Source organism: Euprymna scolopes, chromosome 10 (assembly GCF_053919585.1).
Source record: "Euprymna scolopes isolate OS-2025 chromosome 10, ASM5391958v1, whole genome shotgun sequence".
NCBI lineage: Eukaryota > Metazoa > Mollusca > Cephalopoda > Sepiida > Sepiolidae > Euprymna > Euprymna scolopes.
In genome coordinates this window covers 26,239,580-26,264,365 of record NC_136491.1, presented here as the reverse complement: position 1 = coordinate 26,264,365, position 24,786 = coordinate 26,239,580, and the positions used below count along the sequence as shown (strand labels likewise).

General features: G+C 36.1%; 2 protein-coding genes across 3 annotated transcripts in view; one reads left to right on the top strand and one right to left on the bottom strand.

The window, feature by feature from the left end:
- Nucleotides 1–21,666, bottom strand: part of LOC145285877 (2-aminoadipate transaminase-like) — a 238,921-nt gene extending 217,255 nt beyond the window's left edge. Inside the window, exon 1 of the mRNA XM_080134327.1 lies at nucleotides 21,582–21,666. The gene's annotated coding sequence lies outside the window, so the exon portion shown is untranslated. The remainder of the gene's footprint in view (nucleotides 1–21,581) is intronic.
- LOC145285876 (uncharacterized) overlaps nucleotides 18,208–24,786 on the top strand; it is a 221,672-nt gene continuing 215,093 nt past the window's right edge. Inside the window, exon 1 of one of the 2 annotated variants that reach the window (XM_080134324.1) lies at nucleotides 18,208–18,366. The gene's annotated coding sequence lies outside the window, so the exon portion shown is untranslated. The remainder of the gene's footprint in view (nucleotides 18,367–24,786) is intronic. The other variant, XM_080134325.1, reaches the window with a different exon arrangement.

Below are 24,786 nucleotides of genomic sequence, written 5' to 3'. Positions count from 1 at the left end.
GAAACAAAAATGTAACTGAACAGAAAAAAAAACGGTAATAAAAAATAAACCATATATATATATATATATATATATATATATATATATATATATATCTCACACACCAGCACGATGAATAATAATTGATTGGCTGTGTTCAGTTAGGCTTATGTTTGGATTCCATCATGGCTCGAAGTCCTGATTTGTTTGGTGACAAAGCATCATTATAACATCATCTATACAAATAAAACCGGTGTGTGTAGTGTGTGTGTGAAAATATTTAACCAATAAACTCTTAAGGTACTGATCACATAACACTGAAATTAACAGGAAATAGTAATCATTAGGTCTATGACAACAGCATATTCTTTTCATGTTTTGATTCTCAGGTATATATCCATTGATATTTTGTATGTTTTTATGTAGAGTGATGTGATTCTCGGTTGATTGTGTCTGTGTCAGATATATACTCGAGAGTAAAAACAATGAAAAAATATGTTGTCCTAGCCCTAGTAATCAAACACCACTGATGGTTTATGACAAGTAAAATCTTGCCATTATCATAAAGAGATATGTCGGCAAGTTGAAATGCAAAATGCTTGTTTCCACCAGCCGACATATTTTTATGACTTTTGCACATATGCAAATTCATTCATAGCTTAGAATTGGTTTGATTTTAAATCTTATCTGTCTGTCAATAGCTCAAACGGTAGCGAATCTGGCTGGAGTGCTAAGTGTTGTAGTTTCGATTCTAGTTGATGACACCCAAGTCATTAACTTTTGAAATCAGTACTATATGTTGGATACAATATAATATTCAATAGAGAATTGGCTCTGTAATAATAAATACCAAATCTGCAGGAATTAAAACATATTTAAGCATATTTTACGACCGGCAAGGCTGGGCGAACTCTACTAGTTAAAAAGAAAAACAACTTTGTTACTTGTTTTAAACTAGTAAACTTGCAGTTTTGTTTGGAGAGTGCATCCTTCTTGTTGCAACACTGACTGAGATCACACGATTGACACTGAGACCAGTTTCGAAATTGAGCATTGACTTCAAACAAAAATGAGTGCACGATCACGGCTTGTGCAGTGATTGCACGTGGATGCATTTTAACATGTGTACCTGCTCTTTTCAGGACAACACGCCATCTACACTTTCATGCAATTCAACTTGTCCTTCCTTGGATAACATCTGCTCCAGTTTGCCCAACAGTTACCAGTCATATACAGTTGGCCCATTTAAAAATAGCTCAGAAAATGTAGTAGAGAGGAGGAACATTCTTTTATTGTTTAAATTACCTGTAGTGTTATAAAGGATGCTGGAAGTGCTCTCCGTTGACATCTATGCATTTCTGGGCACAACGTTTGCAGATGCTGTCTGTAGATCTTCTCTGGTGATTCTCCCGATAGCGTTATTTGCATAAACGTTTTGTTTTAAAGTCCCCCCCCTTCTCCCCAAAGATAAAAATCACATGATGACGAGTCTGGGGAACATGAAAGGCCATAACCCTTTGCTTATTGTCCTCTCTTCCGTAAATGTGTCATGTGAACTCGTGTCAGTGATCTGTGAGATGTGCGGCATGTAGTGCCATCTTGTTAGAAAAGGAATTGCATTTTGTCTTGTGGTGTCAGTTTGCCGTTAAAAGAACGATTAGAGAGATCAGACTACTTTTAAGCGGGCTGCTTAACCTGAAAAAAAAAATTGATTAGAGAAAGATTAGATATATCGGGCTACTTTTAAGTGGGCCACCTTGTACAATAATTTCTTTGGAATTAGGACATGACAACGTGCAGTTTTTTCATCCTTTATTCATCATCTCTAAAGATGATGGAAGCAGGCTTCCTAACGAAACAATACAAATAAGATAATATAAGAGAACCCTTTTCTGCCTTGACAGGGTACAGAACTGGCTTCAAGATCTAGTGGATAGTGACCTTTTCATCTCCCTACTTCCTTTTTCTCAGAGAAGAGACGTTGCAACTCTTATCTCTACTGAATCGATACAATACTCAACTGAGCTCCAATCTATGGCTCTCCCTCATAAAACATTTGCAATCAAAACTCGCCTGAACTGTTTCTTTCTTTCTTAAAAATATCAGTATGTGGAATGCAATACTGTGTGTCTGCTTCCTAACTGACTATAACATGGCCGTCTTCAAATTTAATATGAATGAATTAATATTGCATAGTTCATTTAGATAATCTTGCCCTACCAAATTTCCACCATAACTGATCTTATTATCTCAGCATCTATTTGACACTTAACCTTTATCTTAGAGTGACCTCCGAATTTGATAAGTAGTGACACTTCAAGTAAAAAAATGTCCATGTTGCTCAACATTGCGTTTTTTCATAAAACAATTATTCGATTCTGTTGGATTTAAAAATTCCTGGAAAATAAAAATTAGTTACTTGTTTTTAAACACTGACTGAAACCACACAACTAACACTGTAACTGCTTTTGGAATTTAGCATGAAATTTAGATTTTAAACCAAATGGACAAGCGTGGCTTATGCAAGCGAATGCACATAGATGCACCTTCATAAGCGTATCATTGTCACATAATTTGGGACTCCACATATTAGAAAAAAAAATAACCGCAACATTATATATATTGAACGCGTCCCCATTAAAAACCTGCCACGTAATGCAAAAAGGAACATTAGATTCTTGTTCAGAATTCCCCCTATATTAAAAACTAGTCTGGGTGCCCCGAGTTGCCCGGATGTTTGGCGGTGTCTGTTGAGCAAAAAAAAAAAAAAAAAAAAGAAAGTGGTAGCAGGCAGGCTCGAACCTGTACCATGAAGAAAAAAAGTGATGTGTTAGCTGCTGTTGCGCCCATTGTCAAACCGGAAGTGATGTAGGTTTAATTTAAGAGTAGAAAATTGAAAAGAGGGGATGACTTTCGAAAATATCAGCAAAAAAAGCGACCCCTCCCGGCTGAGGGTGAAGGAATTAATGTTTATGGCAATTTTTTTTTTATATTTATCGTCCAAAGGGTTGAACTTCAAAATGATACTGATCTTGTGAAAATCCGTTGCCTCTGTCAAAAGTTTTAGACAGACATACCAACATGCATTTAAGCAGGCAGGTGAGATTTATATTATAGAAAACAAAAATAAGGAAATATCTATGTGCGTACTCGCAGTGAAGCAAAAATATCATATTCCAAAAAATGACGTAAATTGATCAGGTACAGGGTGGCACGATAAAATTATCACCCTAGAAAAGATAACATGATTCCATTTCCGTTTGATGAAAACCGTTTTTGTTGCAGACCATCAACTAGTTGGCCAGTTGTGTACAAATCCCAAGAGTGATAGGAACCTTCTATCATGTCTGAAAGTGACACAATATTCAACAAGCGAGATCAGAGATGCACCGCTGTACAACTCCTGCTCTCTACTGATCCAAGTTATGACAACAGGACCATTGCCAGCACCCTCAAAAATGCAAATCCAGACAGTTCAATGTTTGAGGGCACAGCTCAATGAAGTTTCCGACCACAGTTATGGTCTTTGATGTGGTTTCAAGTGAGAGCCACATCATGCCACCTCACATCTTTAAAGTCAGCTTGAAAGTCAACACCAAAGTGTACCTGAATGTGCTGAAGAGTGTGGTGATTCCCTGGTGAATCAGGTGGCCACTGGCAGACTCTGAGTATGGCAACAGGACTCAGCGCCGGCCCACAAGTCCAAAGAGACTCACGCTTGGCTTCAGAATGAGTGCTAAAACTTTGTATCCTTCTCTAACTGGACCTTCTCCTTCCCCAACCTCAACCTGCTAGACTACTTTGTTTGGTCATATTTTGAGAACATCACCAACATAACCTCTCACAACACCAAAGCCAGCCTGATCGCCACCATCTGCTGAGTATTTGCCAAGTTCCTGCCGGCACTTGTAGAAAAGGCATGCTCCCAGTTCCAGACTGTATCGAGTGGGTGATTGAGGCTGAAGTCGGCTACATTGAATAGATGTCAACTCTACTACATAATCAGGTTACCTGAATTGATTTTTTTAATTAAAGTTTTAAAATAAAGCTGTAGTGTTGTTTTCTTTAGGGTGACAAATTTATCGTTCCCCTGTAATTATATTTTTATAAAGAAAATCATTTTAAAGCGATTAATGAGGATTCTTGAACATTACAACTAAAATCGATCAAGTTTGAATTATTGTTGAGTTATCTTCCTTGTTTTTTATCTTACCCTTTTTCTTTTTTTTTTTTTTTTTTTTTTCAAAATGGCAGGCGAGACAGTCACTGCTCGGATACTGATAAAATTTGATTTTCTTATTTAAAAATAAAACTACTTGATCAATCTGTGATTTTTGGAATATGATATTTTCGTTTCATCATAGCTACGTATAATCATACAGATTTTTCTTTATTTTTGTTTCATTGGTACTTGTGCACTTTTGCCACCGTGCTGAAATAATGTTATTTTGAAAGCCATTCTTAACATGGGGAGTGGAGGGTGTTTTGTAACTATTCTGTGCTTCCACCTAACAGTTTAATAAAAATAAAAAAAAAAAAGATATTGTGAAGCTTGAATTTAACCTGAAAACTATTTAAAAATAGCGCGGTGGCAAAAGTGCACAAGCACCCTATTTATTTTAATTATTTTTTTTAATATAGGGGGAATATTATACAAGCACCCAACATCGATTGCTATTGATCCCTCAGTGAAACTTTTTTTTTTTCTTTCTTCTTATCCATCTTTGTTATTTTCAGGAATAATAACAGTTGATTGGACTATTAATAAATGTTGTCCATTTCGTGGATAATGCAATATCGTCTAATTAACAACTTGAAGATTAATCATTTAAAATAACAAACTCTGCTTTCAATAACTTTGTTCTTGACTGGTACAATTCCTATCAAAGAAAAGACAAACATACAGTTAGTCTCAATTTGTGTCTCTTATAAGAAAGCAATCAACAGCAAGGCCATCCCTATAAAAGGCCAAGACATCTAACATTTAGAGTCTCTGTCTGAAGGTAAAACTTCCAATCAGTCAGTAGAAATTTCCTTATGCAAGTCCCCAACAGATCTTTTTAGCAGCTGACACAGTGTTTCCCAATTTTTGTTACTTTTTTTTTTTGGAACTGTTCTAATAATATTGTGATACCCCTTTGGTCAGCGGCAGCAAAATATGTATGGCTTCCCTGGTCAGCAGCCACACAAAATACGACACTTTTACCAACAGCGCTACTTCCTTGATGATTACATGACAAGAAGGTATGTACTCACTCAATTTTTGTTGGTCAATTTCAACTTTAGACCCAACAAATCACTCCTTTGTGAACAGAAGCCACACTTGCTGATCTGAAAATCACCTCTTCCCATGTTTGTGATGTCATAAAAAACTTAGACACCTTGAAGGCATATAGGTCTGATATCATCCTTGCTGTATTATTAAAAAAATGTTCCACTGAGGTTGCTTTAGTTCTTTCCAAACTCAACAAATGCCTTACCAAATTTTACTGCCTTGACTAGTGGAAAATTGCTTCTGTTGTACCAGTTTTCTAAAAATTCTGGCAAAAAAACTGACCCACTCAATTAATGCCTCATTAGCTTTCTTCCTCTCTTCACCAAAATCTTTGAGTCTTTAATCAATCAAGCTCTAGTCCACTGCCTCATAGAAAATAAATTTCTTTCTGATCGACAGTATGGATTTAGGCAATCCCGTTCTACTGCATATATTCTAACTGTAATCTCTGAACATATATACCATGCACTGGATAAGGCAGAAGAGAAGCTAGGTCAGGAGCCCTAGACACATCTAAGGCATTTGACAGTTTGAGACGATGTTCTCATGAAAATTAAATCATATGGTATTGCTGGACAAATACTTAACATAATCAGATCTTTCTTAAATAAGAGAAAACTCCAAGTTGTCCTTGACATTTGTATATCTAAACATGACATAAATACAGGTGTGAATCCTTGAACCTTTATTATTCCTGATCTATATATATATATATATATAAAAGTAAACGTGTGTGTCTGTGTGTAAATTTCCCTACGCAATAACTCTGTCAATTTTTACTCTACAGACTCGAAATTTGATATACAGGGTACTGAAATTTGGGAAAATCGATTTGATTGGTTTTTGGCCAGAAATTTGACGATTAAGGGGTCAAAGTTCAACGATTTCACCTTTGAGAACTCTACCAAACTCCTTCGACAATTTTGGGTCTACACACTTGAAATTTTAGATATAGGTTCCTTGGACATGGATCTAACTTAATAACTTGATTTGAGCCCAGAACAATAAATGTTAAGGGGTCATAATAGGGTTCAAATTTTTTTTAAAAATTGACCTCTGCGGTCTCTTCCAAATTACTCAATTTCTGGTCTAAATATTTGAAATTTTACATAAAGGGTATTCAGAGATAGGGCAAGCTTTTTGGGTCGAAGATTTTTAGTTACCAATATATAAATGTATGTCTGTTTGCATGTCTGCCTTAAACTTTCAATAGAGGTGACGGATTTTACCAAGATCAGTATCGTTTTAAAGTTCGACCTTTCATACGACAAATATCGAAAAATTGGCTAAAAACATTAATATCTTCCCCTTCAACTAGGCACTTTTCTACAGGGGTGGGGGTCACTTTTTTCGCCGATATTTTTTAAAGTTATCCTCTCCTTTTAGATTGTCTAGCCTTAATTTTAAAAAATGTTGCTTCCGGTTTGGTAGTGGTTGTAACAGCATAAACGTAGATTTTACCTCATTCTTTTCCTCCTTTGCGGTACGGGTTTAAGCCTGCCTTCCTACTACCACTTTTTTTTTTTTTTTTGCTCAACATACACATCCAAACACCCGGGCAACGCCGGGCTAAAATGCTAGTATTCATGAATTATCTTTGAGATGAGTATATTTGCTGATAACATCACATTCTAAAACAGACTCAAGGGGAAAACGAATGAACACATATCTAAGAAAATGGCTAAAACCTAGAGGAAGACCTCCAGTCTGTAGTGGAATTGGGCCATAAATGGATAGTAACCTTCAATGCTGCCAAGACTAAGCTTATTTCCTTTAATAATTACAAGAAACCTTCTCAACCACTGATTGCGATGGCTAATGATACACTGCTTGAAAGTACTCCATTCAAACTTCCCGGCTTAACATTCACAGGAAACATGAATTGAAACGAATACATTGTGTGATATCTATCTAAATATTAGAGCTTGCACTACAGATTTAGCTGAAATGTCATTTAAGAGAATGGCTTCAGGCCACCATGTGAAACGGTCTATGTATGTCTGGAGATAAATAAATCCCTGATTAACTGACCATAGTCCAACCAGATCAATATGAATATGGCTGAACTGAGTGTCTAAAATGCTGAATATTCCAAGAAGTGCAGAGATATACTTGTACACTTTTAACGTTTGTGAGGAATGTGGCCAGATAGTGATATTGTGCCTCATATTCAGCCAGAAAAGTCTGGGGTGTGCCAGATTATGTAAGGTATCAAAAACAACCCTATAATGAGTCTTTGGAACAAAAAAGGGAGATAAATCTGAGGTGTACAGATGATCTGCATGTTTAAAGGGTGCACAGGCTTGTATATGAATTTGCAAGTTACCACTTCAGATGATGGCAGATCCAAAGTGTTTAAATGTAACTGGTCTAAGGCTATCTGTTGTAGGTCAATATCCAAATGTGAGGACAGAGAATTTATAAGGAGGCAAGACAAGGCATCTACCACAGCATCCTGTTCACCGGAGATATGTCAGATATCGTTGGTAAATTGTGAAAAAAATCCAAGTGGCAAGTTTTGCGAGGAGAATGTTTGGCTTAGAACGCAGTGCAAACCTAAGTGAATGGTGATCAATGTAGATTGATGCTGAAAGTGTTTCATTGTGAGGCACATCGCCAGGAGGTTGCAATCAAATGCGTTGCACCGTTGTGAGGCACATCGCCAGGAGGTCGCAATCAAATGCGTTGCAGCGTTGTGAGGCACATCGCCAGGAGGTCGCAATCAAATGCGTTGTGAGGCACATCGCTAGGAGGTCGCAATCAAATGCGTTGCAACGTTGTGAGGAACATCGCCAGGAGGTCGCAATCAAATGCGTTGCAACGTTGTGAGGCACATCGCCAGGAGGTCGCAATCAAATGCGTTGCAACGTTGTGAGGCACATCGCCAGGAGGTCGCAATCAAATGCGTTGCAACGTTGTGAGGCACATCGCCAGGAGGTCGCAATCAAATGCGTTGTGAGGCACATCGCTAGGAGGTCGCAATCAAATGCGTTGCAACGTTGTGAGGCACATCGCCAGGAGGTCGCAATCAAATGCGTTGCAACGTTGTGAGGCACATCGCCAGGAGGTCGCAATCAAATGCGTTGCAACGTTGTGAGGCACATCGCCAGGAGGTCGCAATCAAATGCGTTGCAACGTTGTGAGGCACATCGCCAGGAGGTCGCAATCAAATGCGTTGCAACGTTGTGAGGCACATCGCCAGGAGGTCGCAATCAAATGCGTTGCAACGTTGTGAGGCACATCGCCAGGAGGTCGCAATCAAATGCGTTGCAACGTTGTGAGGCACATCGCCAGGAGGTCGCAATCAAATGCGTTGCAACGTTGTGAGGCACATCGCTAGGAGGTCGCAATCAAATGCGTTGCAACGTTGTGAGGCACATCGCCAAGAGGTCGCAATCAAATGCATTGTGAGGCACATCGCCAGGAGGTCGCAATCAAATGCGTTGCAACGTTGTGAGGCACATCGCCAGGAGGTCGCAATCAAATGCGTTGCAACGTTGTGAGGCACATCGCCAGGAGGTCGCAATCAAATGCGTTGCAACGTTGTGAGGCACATCGCCAGGAGGTCGCAATCAAATGCGTTGCAACGTTGTGTGGCACATCGCCAGGAGGTTGCAATCAAATGCGTTGTGAGGCACATCGCCAGGAGGTCGCAATCAAATGCGTTGTGAGGCACATCGCCAGGAGGTCGCAATCAAATGCGTTGCAACGTTGTGAGGCACATCGCCAGGAGGTCGCAATCAAATGCGTTGCAACGTTGTGAGGCACATCGCCAGGAGGTCGCAATCAAATGCGTTGCAACGTTGTGAGGCACATCGCCAGGAGGTCGCAATCAAATGCGTTGCAATGTTGTGAGGCACATCGCCAGGAGGTCGCAATCAAATGCGTTGTGAGGCACATCGCCAGGAGGTTGCAATCAAATGCGTTGCAACGTTGTGAGGCACATCGCCAGGAGGTCGCAATCAAATGCGTTGCAACGTTGTGAGGCACATCGCCAGGAGGTCGCAATCAAATGCGTTGCAACGTTGTGAGGCACATCGCCAGGAGGTCGCAATCAAATGCGTTGCAACGTTGTGAGACACATCGCCAGGAGGTCGCAATCAAATGCGTTGCAACGTTGTGAGGCACATCGCCAGGAGGTCGCAATCAAATGCGTTGCAACGTTGTGAGGCACATCGCCAGGAGGTCGCAATCAAATGCGTTGCAACGTTGTGAGGCACATCGCCAGGAGGTCGCAATCAAATGCGTTGCAACGTTGTGAGGCACATCGCCAGGAGGTCGCAATCAAATGCGTTGCAACGTTTTGAGGCACATCGCTAGGAGGTCGCAATCAAATGCGTTGCAACGTTGTGTGGCACATCGCCAGGAGGTCGCAATCAAATGCATTGTTAGGCACATCGCCAGGAGGTCGCAATCAAATGCGTTGCAACGTTGTGAGGCACATCGCCAGGAGGTCGCAATCAAATGCGTTGCAACGTTGTGAGGCACATCGCCAGGAGGTCGCAATCAAATGCGTTGCAACGTTGTGAGGCACATCGCCAGGAGGTCGCAATCAAATGCGTTGCAACGTTGTGAGGCACATCGCCAGGAGGTCGCAATCAAATGCGTTGTGAGGCACATCGCCAGGAGGTCGCAATCAAATGCGTTGTGAGGCACATCGCCAGGAGGTCGCAATCAAATGCGTTGCAACGTTGTGAGGCACATCGCCAGGAGGTCGCAATCAAATGCGTTGCAACGTTGTGAGGCACATCGCCAGGAGGTCGCAATCAAATGCGTTGCAACGTTGTGAGGCACATCGCCAGGAGGTCGCAATCAAATGCGTTGCAACGTTGTGAGGCACATCGCCAGGAGGTCGCAATCAAATGCGTTGTAACGTTGTGAGGCACATCGTCAGGAGGTCACAATCAAATGCGTTGCAACGTTGTTCTGCCGCTTTCTTTGCAATCATATTTAAGAGATCATTTTTGTTTCACTCTTTTTTATCCCCAAAACAAAACCTGGAATGTAAATCACTGTTACAGCGAGAGGTTTGTTCACATTACATTTAACTTTCTGCAGGCTTGTACTGCCAAAGAAGCAGGAGAAAGGGGATGGAATTCGAAAGTGCAGCAACCTGACAGAAGAAGCTATTAGAGTAGAATATTTTCCCGTAACTAGGGACCTCAACATTGAAGGGGTGGGATTTTTCTACTTGTCAGGTTAGTTGGGAGTCAAGGGACAACAAGTGCTAGGAGTTCATCAGAGCATGTTCCGTTATAAAATACTTATAAAACAGGCACAGGGATGTGACATTACGGTGATAGAACAGAGGTTTGTGACACTTTATAGAAAAGAGATAGACTTGTGTTATATAGCCCTGATGTAGCAGCAATGCTCCATGAATGTACAAATTGTGGCTTTATAAAGATATAGGATGTTCTATGCTGTTAGTAATTTTCTAGCATGGTAGAGGGAATACACCATATCCTCAATGTGTTTGTTCTAATTCATGTTGCATATGAATGTTAGGACAAGGAGTTTGTCATGACAATCAATGGCAAAGAACGTCTTTCATAGTTGTTTGACTCCTTATAACGATGAATTAGAAAGGGTTTGTGTTACGGCTTAAAAGTGAAAAATGGGCATCTTATTCAGAGAAATGTGCTCATTTTCTTCATCCTGTTTTATAACAAGTCGGAAAAAGGAGACTGGAGATACGCAGTGTGGGATAAAGCGTCTATAGTTATTAAGCAGACCGAAGAAATGCCTTGGCAAAGTAAAGTCAGTGGTTGACGGTCTTATACAGAGTGGAACGATAAATTTGTCGCCGTAAAGAAAACAACACTACAGCTTTATTTTAAAACTTTTATTGAAAAAATCAATTCAGGTAACTTGATTATGTAGTAGAGCTGACATTTATTCAATGTAACAACCTTCAGCCTCAATCACCGCCTCGGTACAGGTCTGGAATTGGGAGCATGCCTTTTCCACAAGTGCCGGTGAGAGCTCGGCCAATGGTGGTGATCAGGCTGGCTTTGGTGTTGTGAGAGGTTATGTTGGTGATGTTCTCAACAGGGTCCAGTGAGAGAAGGGTATGAAGTTGTAGCATTCATTCTGAAGCCCAACCTGGATCTCTTTGAATTTGTGGGCTTGCCCCGAGTCCTGTTGCCACAACCAAGGTCTACCAGCAGCCACCTGATTGCACCAGGGGCTCATCACACTCTTCAGCACATCCAGGTACACTTTGGTATTGATTTTCAAGCCGACTTTGAAAATGTGAGATGACATGATGTGGCCCTCACTTGAAACCACACCGAAGACCATAACCGTGGCTGGAAACTTCATTAAGCTGTGCCCTCAAACGCTGAACTGTCTGGATTTGCATTTTTAGGGTGCTGGCAATGGTCCTGTTGTCATAACTTGGATCAGTAGAGAGCATGAGTTGTACAGCGACGCCTTTCCAACCCCGCTCGTTGAACAGTGTGTCACTTTCAGACATGATAGAAGGTTCCTATCACTCTTGGGATTTGTACACAACTGTCCAACTAATAGATGGTCTGCAACAAAAAAAAAAAGAAAACCGGTTTTCATTAAACGGAAACAGAATCATGTCTTTTCTAGATTGACAATTTTATCATTCTACCCTGTAGAAGCTTAACTTTATTTTAGATAAAAAATATATACTTTAAGGGAAGTAATGTGGCCTAAGAAAACTAGTGACGAAGCACTGAAGACACATTTACCAGGGTTAATCCTCATCTGGTATTGAATGAAATTACGCTCATTATGTAAGTAAAAGTTTGTTGAGAATGTGCGAGTTAATAAAAAGCAGTAGTTTATCTGTGCTACTGCTTGTTTGTGTGCAGAGGGTATCAATAGGTTTTTGGTCAAGTGGATGATACTGGTTGCTGTTTTTTTTCATGTGGCTGATTGATACATGTGATGCTTAAATTTCAAATGTGTAGTTAGTGTATTTCTTTAAGAGAGATTTTAGCTGAGATCAGAGTGGCGTTAAATTCTAATAAATCAATTTTTTTTTTCTAAAATTAGTAGCCGAATGGATGCGGCCTCCGCTAATCGAGCCAGAGATGTCTCGTGTCGCGGGGTTCGAATCGTTCGACTGGTAGTAATCGTGACACCCTGCACTGAAGAATCCCGAAAGGATGAAACACTAGTGTCTGTACGTATTTAATTATTATAGTAAAAAAAAAAAAAAAAAAAAACTAATTATGACAGCCCCTTTAAGAAATTCGTTTCTTATCGTTGAGCACTTTCCGTTGAATTAAAAAGTCGGTCAATTTAGCTCTTATGCGTAGATCATCGTATAACGATTTGATCACTGTCTGTCTGACGTAATGAACATTTAAATTAAAATGTTTAAAATTCAACGCTATTTTCACATGGTTAATAGTAGCCGAATGGATGCGGCCTCCGCTAATCGAGCCAGAGATGTCTCGTGTCGCGGGGTTCGAATCATTCGACTGGTAGTAATCGTGACACCCTGCACTGAAGAATCCCGAAAGGATGAAACACTAGTGTCTGTAGGTATTTAATTATTATAGTAAAAAAAAAAAAATAAAAAAAAAAATAATAATTATATATATATATATATATATATATATATATATATATATATATATACTAGCAATTCATCCCGGTTTTGCTTGGGCCCTAAGTACTGTTCATACCTTTTATGTGCATATGTATATATTATATTAGTGTTGGGACGATTAATCGGTAATTGGAAAAATCGGAGCTTTTTGGAGTATCGGAATCGGAAAATTTTTAGCCTATTTTCCGATGCCAAAACCGATTCGATTTAATTATCTTTTTTATTTAATTTTGTTTTAAGAAACATCTTCCACTGCTTGTAGTAATAATAAAATAATAAATATTTATTGATTTAAATATCCAGTAAGACTAAGATCCCTAGATCATCCTCTTATAAGTGTGTTTTTATGTTTAAGAAAATATATGCACATTTATGATGCGTTTTTACAGTAATCAGGACAAAACATGTTTATAGTCAAATATTTAGAGATTTATAAAGATCAGAATTGGGAATTTAGTACGGAATTGGTAATTGTATTGGAACCTGTCAAAATATTGGAATCGTTCCATCACTAGTATATATATATTAAAAGTTTGACTCATGTTCAGGTAACCTACATCTAAAATTTCAAGTGTTTAGACCCAAAATTGGTAGAGGAGTTTGGTAGAGTCTCCAAATGTCAACTCTTTCAGCTTTAACCTCTTGGCAGCCAAATTTTCGCCCAAAACCTGATTAAAAAGCTTGCTACATGTCTGAATACCCTGTATGTAAAATTTCAAATGTTTAGACTAAAAATTGGCTGAATAATTTTGTACAGACCGCAGAAGTCAATTTTTTTTTTCACCCCAATTTTGATCCCTTAACATTTATTGTTTTGGTTTAAATCAAATTAAAAAGTTTGATCCATGTCCAAGTAATCTACATCTAAAATTTCAAGACCCAAAATTGGCAGAGGAGTTTGGTAGAGTTTTCAAAAGTCAAATCCTTGAACTTTGACCCCTTGGCCGAAAACCGATTAAAAAGATTTTCCCAAATCTCAATACCCCTTATGTCAAATCTTGAGTCTGTAGACTGAAAATTGACAGAGTAATTTGGTAGGGAAGTTTACACACACGCACACACACACACACACACACACAAACAATTCCACTTTTATAGATATACATACATACACATTTTATTATTTAGAAAAAAAACATTTGATGTAGGAATCTTTAGTAGGATGACCCCCTCCCTGTTGTGTTTGCGTGTTATGGTGAATAAGAACTCTAGTTAGGATTAGCATAGACCCACAAAGGTACTGTGACGAGGATGACCATAGACCCACTCTCCCCAATTTTTGAGTGGCCTTGTGCCTAATTTTTTTTTTGTGAAATCTTGACAGAAAAAAAAAATATGTACCTGTAAGTGGTGTGAACCTGTTGGCAGGAAATGCATGAATTGTTTCGGCATGGAGTCACGATACAGCGGTGATAATCTGATTAGAGTATAATTTAAAATCATTCAACTGTCTTTTTTATTACATCAAGGGTTTTACTTATGAGCCTGTAATGGTGGCAAATGTCGTGAGAGAATACAAAGCAGTCTGATAAGTTTAAGCACCAAAAGCTTTATTCACAGAAACATACAAACTTATCACTCTAGTTGTGTGTCACATGCACTGTTTCAAAGTCAGTTGCAGCTGTAACTGCATACTTCATGACACTGCCTAACACACTGACTGGACATTATTGAAAAGTATACAATAAAATTCGTTGCAGAGATGTTTTGTTGTTTTTTATTAATGTAGTCAGACTGATAATATCTCAAATGCATTCCTGACTAGGTGTAAGTTTGAAATGCCGTCCAGGTTTTTGAGTTGCATATAAAGATTCTCAAGTTTGTATAGAATTTTCCCATCTTCAGAAAAGATGCATTTGAATGAGGCCAGAAAATTGTGAATATAACAACAAAGATAAGAAGAGTAATCCGGGTAATCCAAATCATGGTGAATTGTTGGTGTGAATTGAAGAGTTGCTTGCCGGATATGGGAGACTGCCATTGTGCTGAGTCAGCCATATCTTTGTGTTTCTGACAAAGAAAAAATGAAGAAAAAGAAACTAAGGTCAACAGGTTCCAAGTAAAATTTCAACATCTTCACTATAATAAGATAAACTTTATTTAGCATTTCGTTAAAACAGAAACACAAGCATGGAAGGCAAGTTTGCTTGGCAGGCTTAGGCTAAAAACAGGATATTGAATTCTGGAGTTCAATCTTGTCTTGCCATTTTTTGGCGAAGAAGCGAAAACATGTTTTTAGCATCTTATCTCCACAACATCTTGTCCAGGAACTGAATTGTATATGCCCCAGTAACAAAGTGAGCTAAAACACAAATTGCCTGAAAGTCACGTGCAAAAGTGTTTTGAAATACATAAAAGTGCTCGTCTGAGCTTCAATCTATGGTCCCCCCTTGCCAAACTTTCATGAAAAACACTCGTCTAGCCAAAACCACTATCAATAATTTCTCACACTCTTTATCTGTGCCTAAACCTAAACATAGATTCCATGAACAAAACTTCTTTCTTAGAACTGCACGCCTGTGGAACTTCTTTTACGTTTTCCTGCTTTCTAGCTGACTACAATTTGATTGTCTTCAAGTCCAATGTAAACAAGTTCTTGATGAACTGTCCCCCTAAGTAATCCAATTTACAAAGTTTCCAAGAAGAAAGCTACATTCATACACGTGCCAGTTTGAAACAGAAAGACTGTATCTTTTTGTTAATCAAAGCTAACTTCAGTATTAAAACTAGTTTAAGTAAACAAGATTTAAATAATAAATAAACTAAAAAAATAAAAACTTGTAAAATATCAGCCGAAAATGGACAATAAATCAATGGAATACAACGTAAACTGTTTTTGTTTTGTTTTTTTAATTCCTAGTCTAATAAGATTTTTCTCGAAAAACTTACTTTCTTTTACTTGGAAGTTGCAAGTCAGTAACTTTTTTAATAAACAAAGCTTCTTTCTTAGAACTGCACGCCTGTAGAACTCTTCAGATTGCCTGCTTTCCAGCTGACTACAATCTGATTGTCTTCAAGTCCAATGTAAACAAGTTCTTGATGAACCATCTCCCTAAGTAATCCAATTTATAAAATTCCCACTACTTATGTTTACTATGCTATAATCACATTGACTAATGTATACCCGCTAATCCTTATCCTCGAGTGGCCTCTGGACCTTGATAAGTGGTGACTCCTTTGTGGAAAAAAAAAAAATTGTCCAGTGTAATTATATGAGAGTTTTAACTTGCCTGTTTTAGCCAACCAAACTAAACGTTGCACAAGAGCTTGCATGCGTAACAGAGCGTGTATGACGGCTAGATGCAAATACAGAGTTGTGTGCAAAATAACATCATGGTAAGGAAAAAAAAAAAGACTGTAAAAAGGAGAGATCACGTTAGAGAAGACAATTGTGTTAGAGATGTGAGCAATATCACAGCCATAATGAGAAGTCAAGCATGGCAGGAGAATGAGAAATAAAAGTCCTTTCTTAAAACCTGAAACAGGAGTTGAAGTTCTTCTTTGTCTCCTTTGCGACTGAGTCTACAACGTGTGGGTCCCAGATGTCTACATGTTAACACGTGTGTAAAACATGTATGACATTACACATGTACATTCAGAAGTAATAGATTTACATGCAATTGTTGTAAAATAACCCAAATCACGGATCCATATCTAAAAAAAACTTATGAAACATAATATTTCTATTTGTGATTATATTTATATTATTTCTGTATGTTTTAAAAAATGTTGGTAATTTGTTTGGTTATTTGTTGATTGAAAAGTACAGTAAGAAATAATCTATAATATAAATCTCACCTGTCTGTTTAAATCTATGTATGAATGTATGTATGTATGTTTGTATGTCCCGCAAAAACTTTGGACTGAGGCAATGGATTTTAACAAGATCAGTATCATTTTGAAGATTGACCCTATGGACGACAAATATTGAAAAATTGTCTAAAAACATTAATTCCTTCTCCCTCAGCTGGGCACTTTTCTACAGGGAGGGGTTGCTTTTTTTGCCGACATCTCCGAAAGTCATCACCTCTTTTCGATTGTCTAGCCTTAATTTAAACCTATATCACTTCCGGTTTGGTGATGGGTGCAACAGCAACTTGTCACTTTTTTTTTTTTTTTCACTTTCTTTTCCTCCTTCGCGATAAGGGTTCGAGCCTGCCTGCCTACTACCACTTACTTTTTTTTTGCTCAATACACACCTTCAAACGCCTGGGCAACGCCGGGCATCCAGGCTAGTAAATAATAAGAATAAAAATAAGCATTGAAAGATATCAATAGTTTAATTTTAACCTTAAGAAAAAGATACCAAATCTTAATTAGTAATGGATGTATAAATATTGATTAAATAAGGTGTCTAAAAAGTCTTAATAAGTAAACAAAACAATCTAGGAGAGTAGAAAGTCGATCTTGGGTTTACTTTTGACAGCTTCATAACTCTCGCTTCCCTTATTTTGTACTTTAATCCTCAAATTCAGTGAGCAATGTTTCCGACAAGGGGAGAAAAATTGCTGTTTACTGGGTCGGACTATATCCTATTCTTGGTTTTTGACCTTGAAGCAGTATGTTTTTTTTTTTTGTTTTGTTTGTTAGCTCCTTGCATCAAGTAGCTTTATGTCTGGAGCAATTTCCATAAAAAAACAAATTAAAATGAGGTAGGGGAGTGAAATGATATTTAGTGGGAGGGGTTATCCTCCTATAACCCCTTGTTCACAGAAGAGACGTTGCTAGTCTCTCTATCATTATTTCTATGGAAGGTGGTCGGCTAAGCTCCAATCTTTGGTTCCTTCTTGTAAGACACTAACAGCAAGACCTCTCCTTCCCACTATAACAAAAAAAAAAAAAAAACCCCAAAAAACTTCCCTTTCTTCCTCCATGGACCTAGCGTCAGATGAAATTTCCATGGACAAAACTTTCGTATATTCCCGTCTGTTGAACACATCACCGCAAGACTGCTTCCCTGCTGACTACAATTTGGTTGTATTCAAATTCAATATCAACAAATTCTTGGCAAAAAGCCCTATAAGTAATAATCAATTCGCACCGTAAATCAATTTTAGTACTCTCATAGATTCCCTCATCTTTCAGCGGGAAATTATTTCCGTCTCATTAATCCTTATCCTCGAATGCCTCTTGGCTTTGATAAGTGGCAAAGTTCATTATTTAATTTAAATATTAAAAAGAAATAAATTCTGATAAATCAATGAATCAGAAATAATGTTTATTTCTTCAAGGATGATGATATTAAATTAATAATAGTTTCAAAATTAAATTAAAAGATTTTGAAAACAAGAAGAGGAGTCTGGAGCATTCTTCCTCCAAAAACTTGGGGAAATTCTTTGCCATCTTCGCGGCCGGAAGCTGCAGTGCGGAGCATGCGCAGTTAGTTTTGGTCGCCATGTTATTTTTCTATGTTAAACCAGACGAGAAAAAATTCTTGAAAAAAATAAGCTTCCCTGGAATTTTTACTTCGAGATGATCATTGAATGGCTGTAGGATCGACCATTCTTTTTAACTCCATCAGGTAAGACCAAACTTGCTTGCCGTTGTCCATTATCGCCCATAACAATTGTCTCGACTCCTTTAAATTCCTTTTCGAAGATGGCAAGAAAAAGAGAGAGAAAGTCGGCCTACATTAGTTTCAAACTTGAAACTATTTTGTTTTCGGGCCAATTTGTTTGCGATTAATTTATAACGTTCGTCAATTTTGATATAATTATAAGAAAGGGGAAAGATTAGCTTAAATCGACGAATAAAAACGCAATAAACAGTTCAAGGTATTTTGTGGATTAAAAATAATAAAAAAATAAATAAATCAACAACAAAAAAAGTAAACTTGACATTCGTTTGTATTTTCTTTCGTTTCCAAAAATAAAAGTTTGTGTTTAAGTTATAAAAGTTTTTAGCTTTAAAAATGGATTTTTTTTTTGCTTGTAAATAAAATTTGGAAAAAAACCCAGAAAAAAAACTTTTCGAAATTTTGATTTAATAACTTTATATTTAATCCAACGTTTTAGAGTCCCTAAAAAGTGTCGATGTCTTCGTCATCAGAAAAAAAAGTAAAGTAAATAAACAAATATTTTACAAACACTTGTATTTTTTTTTTAATTTAATTTATTTTTACTGTTGCATATTGTAAAAGAAAAACAAGAAAAACGTTTGTTTAAAACTTTCGATAATACAGATGTTTTCCTTTTCAAATTATTAAATTAAAAATTTTGCTTAAAACGATTTTTAAAAAATTTTTTTTTTTTTTTTTTTTTCGGTTCTTATTTAGAATTCGACTTTAAAAAAGGTATGCACTTTCGCACTGATATTATTTAGAAATCCATTCTTAACATGGGAGCGGAGGATGTTTTTTGACTAATTTACTTTCACCTTACAATTTAATATAAAAAAAGCTATTCATGCAGAGAGTGATCCATGCTGAAATAATAACGTTATCATTTAAAATGCCATTCTTAACATGGGGAGGGGAGCGGGAGCGTGTTTTGTACCTATTCTGTGCTTTAACCTTACAATTGAATAAAAAAAAACCCATAAAACTTTAAACTTGGAAATAAAATTTAAAAAATAGGGCGGGCCGGATCACTCTCTGCATTATCACCTAGAAAAGGGTGTTTATACACGTTTGTTACCGCGCTGTTAAAAAAAAAATAGTATTTTCAAGTTGAATTCAAGTTTTACGATATCTTTTCTATTAAATTAAGTGAAATTAGAGAATAGTTAGAAAACACCCTCCACTTCCCGTGTTAAGAATGGATTTCTAAATAATAACGTTATTTCAGCACGGTAACAAAAGTGCATAAGTACCAAAAAAGTTATTGTAAAACTTGAATTCAACTTAAAAATACTTCTTAAAAAAATAACGCGGTTCAATAAGTGCATAAGCACAAAAAATACAGACCCGTACTCGTCACGGGACGAAGATATTATATCCCCCCCCCACACCAAAGGGTGATAATGCAGAGAGTGGTCCGCGCTATTTTTTAAATCGTATTTCCAAGTTTAATTAAAGTTTTATATGTTTTTTATTCAATTGTAAGGTTGAAGTAGGTACAAAACACCCTCCCCTCCCCATGTTAAGGATGGCTTTTTAAATAACGTTATTATTTAGTCCGGACGGATCACTCTCTGCACTAGTACCGTTTTATATGTTTTTTATTCAATTGTAAGGTTAAAGTACAGATTAGGTACAAAACACCCTCCCCTCCTCATGTTAAGAATTTTTTTTTAAAATAATAACGTTATTATTTCAGCACGGATCAATAAGTGCACTACTGCACTAGTACCTTTATTTTTATATATAAATTTTAGGTATTTTTTTACGATCTGCCCCAACGTAGTATAAACGCCCCCAACCTCCATGTTAAGAACGGCTTTCGAGGTTGGAGTGTATGTACCGAAAGCCGTTCTTAACATGGGGAGGTTGTGGGTGTTTATACTACGCTCGGGCAGGTCGTCAAAAAATACCAAATTTTATCGATTTTAAGAATAAATTGTATTCATTTCAAGGCTGATTTTGATCTCGATAATTCGAATTGAGTTGCCTCATTATTTATAAAAAAAAATTATTAAAATTTTATTAAAAATGGTGGACAAAAGACTTCGTAATGAAATTTGGTTTTCCTAGTTAAAAAACTACCTGATCAATTTACGTGATTTTTGTAATATAGCATCTTCGTTTCGTAACATGTACGTACATCTAAGATGTGCCAGATATGTTTTACAATGAACAACAGGGCGAAAAAGTGGTCTAGAGACAAACATAAGTAAATGTTACCAAAGGCAAAATAAGTTACTCTTCTTGTACCTATTTGCATAGTTTTGTTCGTTTTGTTTTAACTGATTTTAATATCATTTTAAAGTATGTTTTAACTTTGAAACGCAAGTAAAAGGAAAACTGATTGCGGCATTGATGCTCTCGACTTTGGAGTCCCAATCGCTCAAAACTCGAAAATAAGTAAAGATACTGATAGAAATCTAACTAATAAATGTCATGGTGATATTTATTAAGTGGGTTTCTATCAATATTTTTTATTTTCGAGTTTGGAGCGATTATCGGGACTCCAAAGTTGAGAGCGCCATGTCGCTATCTTTGTTTTCATATTAACTGAAGGAAGCACACCAAAAGCTCATCCAGAAGAAGGGTAACTTATTGCCTTTGGTAATTTATTTGTTTCAGAAACCTAAACCACTTTTTCATTCTGTTGTCCATTGTAAAACATATCTCTTACGTGTTAGGTTTTAAAAAGATACTGCAACAAAAATTACGCAAATTCGTCATATATTTTTAACCAAGAAAGAAAAAAGGCACATTTAACGGTAAAATGTCTCGTCCACATGACAACAAAAATACTGAATGGATTTGCGTAACTTTGTGTAAAGCCTTTATTTAAACCGAATTTTGTGCAATTATATTTTTTTTAAATATTAAGATAAAACTGGATAAGAAGCGCCGAATATTTGTTACATCTTAAATTGTAATGTTAGTGTTTTAGCTTTACGCAGAGAGAGATACCGTGCTAGTTTTACGGTATCTTTTTTTATTAAATTGTTCGGTGAAAGTACAGAATAGTTACAAAACATCCTCCTCTCTCCCATGTAATGGTGGTGGCGGTGTGGGGGGGGGTATTTTGCAGTATATACAACAAAACGAAAACGTGGTCAAAAATCAAATATATAAGAAATAAATGTATAAATGGTACCAAATGCAAGATAAGTTACTCTTCTACCTACCTGGATAAATTTTGTGTGCTTTAGCATATTTTAAAGCGTTTGTTTAATTCGATACACAAGTAGAGCCGAGTTGGTAAGTCGTTGGTAACAACAAGATGGCTAGCATCATCTGGGAAGTCTGTATAATCGCTTAAATCATGAAAATAAAACGAAATACTGATAGAAATCCACCCAATAAATGTCACCGTGACATTTATTGGGCGGATTTCTACCCCTATCAAAAATTACAAAAAAATAACTTAATCATTTAGAAATTCATTCTTAACACGTGGAGGAGAGAGCGTTATACTTTCACCTAACAATTTAATAAACAAAAGATACCGTAAAATTGAATTTAACTTGAAAATCCTATCTTAAAAGAGAACTGTCCGTCTTCTGCATAAATACTGCAGAAAAAATATCCATCGCCAGTGTTCGCAAGTGCTGGAGTGCTGGAGCTGGACTGCTGGGGCTGGGCTGGATTGAAACATTCATATAAAATCATGGAATTTCGTCAATATTTTAAATTTTCATATATAAATTATAATTTTTGATGACGTATCCATCCATCCACTCCAAAATAACAAACAAACAAATCGTTGACTTTTATTTTATTTTTTTTATGATAGATTGAAGGATTTCTTTCGGAATTTATTTTTATGTAACTTTTGCGTATAACAAGGAAGTATGTACAAAAATACACATTGATCTTTATTATAGAATGGAGGATATATATATATATATATATATATATATATATATATATATATATATATATATATATATATGAGGTATTTAATTATTATAGTAAAAAAAAAAAAAAAATTATATATATATGTTGGAGAGGTGGGGGGCCTACAACGACAAGTCGTTATTTTGATCTTTGCGAGCTCAAGGAATTCTGAGAAGGTGGCAAAAAACCGCAACCTCGACTTGCTGTAAACTAACAATTCATACCAGCAGTGAGCAGAGCTCTACTAATAAAATACCATTAGATCGAATATATACCAAATTTATTACTTAAGTAATGTCTAAACTTTTCAGTGTAATTTATTATCATGCCCTAAATGTGAACTCGTTACGATTATACGACATTTTATTGAAATTGTTCAAAATAGTTAAAGTGTCATTGTTATTATGACTAACTTTGGTGAACTTAATGTTACGGTTATGAAACTCTGGGCTGTTTCTTCAATAGCCAAAAAAAGGAGGGGGGTTAAAATAAGATAAGTTACTCTTCTATTTACCTGTATAAGTTTTGTGTGTGTGTGTTTTAACGTATTTTAAAGCGTTTATTTACATTGAAACAAAAGTAATATAAAGTTTGGGTTAGAACGATAAAAATGGCGCTTTTATTTGAGATATTTGGACTCACGATAATCATTAAAAAAAAGAAAAATCGAAAATTGAACAAAATACTGATATAAACCCATCTAATAAATGTCACTAATACTAGTTGAACATTACATTTTCGCACGATTGGTGACATTTATTGGGTGTCTAATTTTTGAGTGATTATCGAGGATCCAAATAACTATAATGAAACCGACATTTTTTTTATATCGTTCTAACGCTGATTTTGTTTCAAATTAAATAAACGCTTTAAAATAAGTTGAAACAAAACAACTCTTCCATAACTTGCCTTTCCTTTTGTTGTTATCTCGTGTTAAAAATGCCCTAAACTTGTGTTTAGAAAAAAATACGATCTCAAATTACCACAACGTGATTTGTCATTTGTCATTTAAAGTTTTAGAATAGTTTTCATAGTTGCTTATTTTTTTTTTATGTAGTGATAATTTTTTATAATTTGGTTTAAGATTTTTTTTTTTGTGTGCTTGTTATTTTGTAAAAAAAATGCAATTAGACACCAGGATTATTTTGAAAACTTTGTATGGATGTTTAAATTAAATGTTACGGGGACATGTCGGCCTTTTTTTTTTTCTTGTTATCCCATAACACTCGACACTTATTTTTGAACCGGGGTTTGTATTACTGTACACATAGATTCGAAAAAGTTGTCAAAAAACAAATATATAACAAATAAATGTTATCAAAGGCAAGATATGTTACTTTTCTACCTAACTGGATATCTTTTTCGTGTTTTTATTCAATGTAACATATTTATTCAGCTCGAAAACCATACAGTGTTTACCGATGTATTGGAACATTCAAGATGGCGTCTTATTCTCTCTTTAACACGGTAAGTGTGGGAAAAGATGTTATAAATAAAAAATCGGATAAAATACTGTTAAAAACTCGCTCAATATATGTTACCGTGACATAGGTTGACATATATTCGGCGGGTTTTTAATAGTATTTTGTATAGTTTTTTTTATTTATAACACCTTTTTCCATACTTACGGTGTTAAAGAGTGTGAGACGCCATCTTGAATTTTCGAATACATCGGTAAACACTGTATGTTTTTCGAGCTGAATAAATATGTTACATTGAATAAAAACACAAAAAATATATCCAGTTTGGCAGAAAAGTAACTTATCTTGCCTTTGATAACATTTATTTGTTATATATTTGTTTTTTGACAACTTTTTCGAATCTATGTGTACAGTAATACAAACCCTTGAACCGAATAAACGCTTTAAAATAAGTTAAAACCCTAAAAACTTATCCAACAAAGTAGAAAAGTAACTTATCTTGCATTTGGTATCTTTATATCACTTTTTAATTTTGTTGTCTATAGTAAAACATGTCCTTAATGTGAATAATGTGTCTAATACTGACTGCTGTTCTATTTAGTTATTAAGTTTTTAAACATTTAGTAGCACAAATGAACCATTATTTTTTTTTTAGAAAATTACTTTTTAATAGACAATTAAACGCTTCAAAATTACTTTCAAATTTCGATCGCTCATGAAGTGCGTTATTTTAATTCATTATGTTAAAATGAATGGTCTTCATTTTTAAACTATTAAAATACCGACTAGAAAATAAGTCCTGATTTAAAAGCAAAAAAATTGGGTTCGTTCTTGTGCACCTAAATTTAAAAAAAAAAACAAAAACAAACAATAATAAAAAACAAAAGAAAGCGTCTCTGTTGTATAAAACACTATTTCTTTTATTTGTAAAATTAATTTTTTTGTTTGTTACATTTTTGTTTTTAATTATAGTTTATAGCTAAACGATTTTTTAAAATTTCTTTACCCCGCTACGCCGTACAGAGACAAAGTTTGACACAAGGCTGGTTTTTAATGTGTACCCCCTCCAAAA